We start from the raw sequence: 3,426 nt of genomic DNA on the forward strand, positions 1-3,426 counted from the left end.
ACAAAAATTGATAATGGATTGAATAAATCTGAACAAAAACTTTGTTTTGCATGGGAGCTTTACCCTTTCTGATAATTACTTGTGCACTTTGATCAATCCCAAGAACCTGTTTGCCAGGCCTCCTCACCTCAAAAGGAAACCCAGAGTGCTTTATCCTATCTCAATGCCACCCTCAATATGCCCACCCAATAGTTGAATCTTTGGAGAGAAGTCACTAATGGATGGAGATTGTCACTACAAGATTGTACCTACACATAAAACCCAACAGTAACTATTCTTATGGAAAAATTGCTCAATATATAAAAGGAAATTATAGAAAAATAGCATTTTTAAGAGCATAATTAATTTGAAAATTTATGTACCAACATGTTGCATTGTCTAAAAAGGATAATCTATACAAGGATGCAATGGAAACTAGTTCTCAATCGGGTGATCGTGAACTTGCAGAGGAATTGCTAGTGTATTTTGTGGAATAGGTATATAAAATTGTTGAAAAATATAGTTGGTTGTTCTCTCTCGGAGGCTAAAGTATATTTTGAATTTTCATTTTGGATTGGGGAATCGAAATGGGGCTTAGGTTTGCATTTGGAATTGTAGGGAAAGAAAGAATGTTTTACTGCATGCTTGTTCATATGCTATGACTCTATCAGACCATATGTGGCTTTGGAACTTTCCTGGATGAATAATATGATTGACTTTGTGTTTCCATACCTACTTTAGGTTCTTGATATACTCTGATGATTTTGTGAATATTTTAAGTTTCTCTTTAATAAACATTTTAAATCTTCTACAGAATTAAATAGCTAATATCCAAAATAATTATTTTTCAAATTTCATTCAAGAATACACGACAAAAGTTGATGAGCTTGTTAAAGACAAGTTAGAGGCTCTCCAAGAAGAGAAATCCAAGGAGAAAGAAGAGAAAGATCTTGTTGCTCAATAGGTATGCATTTTCCTTAATTGAGCCTCAAGGAGCGCTTGTTCTACTCTATTGATGATTTTTAAAAATTCAAATAAATATGTGCCTATTTTGTTTACAGAAAATGTATGCTCAGCTTCTTCCCCTTGCTTTTCCAGCACCTCCAATAGCATTTTTAAGAGCAAGGTTAATTTAAAAAATAACATTTTAAGAGCATAATTAAGGAAATTATAAAAAAATAATAATTTTAAGAGCATAATTAAGGAAATTATAGAAAAATTATGTACTAACATGTTGCATTGTCTAAAAAGGATAATCTTTACAATGATGCAATGGAAACTAGTTCTCAATTAAGTGATCATGAACTTGCAGAGGAATTGGTGGTGTAATTTGTGAAACAAGTATACAATTGGTAAAACATATAGTTGGTTGTTCTCTCTCACAGGCTAAAGTATATTTTTAATTTTCATTTTGGATTGGGGCATTGAAATGGGACTTACTTTTGCATTTGGAACTATAGGGAAAGAAAGAATGCTTTTCTTCACGCTTGTTCATATGCTATGACTTGATCGGACCAGATGTGGATTTGGAACTTATCTAGATGAATAATATGATTGACTTTATCTTTCCACACCTACTTCAGGTTCTTGATTTACTCTAATGCTTCTGTGAATATTTTAAGTTTCTCTTTAATAAATAGTTTAAATCTTCTACAGAATTAAATAGATAATATTAAAAAATTTCTTTTTCAAAGTTCATTCAAGAATACACGACAAAAGTTGATGAGCTTGTTAAAGACAAGTTAGAGGCTATCCAAGAAGATAAAACCAAGGAGAAAGAAGAGAAAGATCTTGTTGCTCAACATGTATTCATTTTGCTTAATTGAGCCTCAAGGAGCACTTGTTCTACTCTACTAATGGTTTTTAAAAATCCAAATAAATGTGCCTATTTTGTTTACAGAAAATGTATGCTCAACTTCTTTCCCTTGCTTTGCCATCACCTCCAATAGAATTTTTAAGAGCATAATTAAGGAAATTATAGAAAAATAGCATTTTTAAGAGCATAATTAAGGAAATTATAAAAAGATAGCATTTTTAAGAGTATAATTAATTTGCAAAATAGTATTTTTAAGAGAATAATTAGGGAAATTATAGAAAAATAACATTTTTAAGAGCATAATTAAGAAAATTATAGAAAAATAGCATTTTTAAGGAAATTATAGAAAAATCATGTGCTAACATGTTGCACTATCTAAAAAGGATAATCTCTACAAGGATACAATGGAAACTAGTTCTCAATCGGGTGATCATAAGCTTCCAGAGGAATTGTTGGTGTATTTTGTGGAACACGTATACAATTGGTAAAATATATAGTTGGTTGTTCTCTCTCATAGTCTAAAGTATAATTTTATTTTTTTAGTTTTGAATGGGGCATTAAAATGGGGCTTACTTTTGTATTTGGAACTATAGGGCAAGAAAGAATGCTTGGCTTCATGCTTGTTCATATGCTATGACTTGATGAGACCAGATGTGGCTTCGGAACTTGGTTGGATGAATAATATGATTGACTTTGTGTTTCCATACCTACTTTAGGTTCTTGATACTATCTGATGATTCTGTGAATATTTTAAGTTTCTCTTTAATAAACATTTTAAATCTTCTGCAGAAATACATGTGCCTATTTTGTTTATAGAATATGTATGCTCAGTTTCTTCCCCTTGCTTTACCAGCACCTCCAATGCTTGGCATGGGAGTGGGCATGGAGGTTTTCTTTTCATCCAAGTATGAGTGGAATGGGAATGCCTCCCATGCCAGCTTATGGTATGCCACCTATGGGTGGCTTTTGATGGGATTGAAGAACTTAACATGGGACACAATTCTTCAATCATACATGGTTTTTTGAGGCTGGTCTTCGAGTGGAAAGATTAGATTGTCAAATTATTTTTTATTTTCATTTGGTTGGTTGATACAGAATAATTAATCTTTAGTATTATCGTATTGATCAATTAGTTCAAATCTTTCCATCCACCAAGCATCCAACGCTAAACCATCACATGCTTATATTGTCAAATTGTTTTTATTGTCGTTTGGTTGGTTGATACAGAATAATGAATCTTTAGTATTATTGTATTGGTCAATCAGTTTAAATATTTCCATCCACCAAGCATCTGATGAGGATGTTGTATGTTTGATAACATCCTCGTCGGATAAGTAGTGAGGAGGTCATCATAATTTTGACACCCACCCAATTTATTCCAATGCCCAAACCATCGCACATACAACATCCTCATTGGTGTGGATGCCCTGGTTGCCATTGAATGTCATCATAAGTCTGATGGACCCCATGAAACATTCGACAAGGATGATATATATCTGGCAGCATTCTCACTAGATGGGCGGTCATGTTCACCATCGGAACATTATCTGGAAGCTATTGGAATTCCGACGACTTATGGAGTTTTACCAACAGCTAAGCGCAAGCATGGTTGTCATTGGAAGAGTCTTCAA

At 33.0% G+C, this 3,426-nt stretch overlaps 1 pseudogene; it reads left to right on the forward strand.

The window, feature by feature from the left end:
* The first annotated feature begins 407 nt into the window (after positions 1 to 407).
* On the forward strand, positions 408 to 2,765 carry LOC131039473 (clathrin heavy chain 2-like; annotated as a pseudogene).
* Positions 2,766 to 3,426: the final 661 nt, after the last annotated feature.

The sequence above is a fragment of the Cryptomeria japonica genome, chromosome 9 (genome assembly GCF_030272615.1).
Source record: "Cryptomeria japonica chromosome 9, Sugi_1.0, whole genome shotgun sequence".
NCBI lineage: Eukaryota > Viridiplantae > Streptophyta > Pinopsida > Cupressales > Cupressaceae > Cryptomeria > Cryptomeria japonica.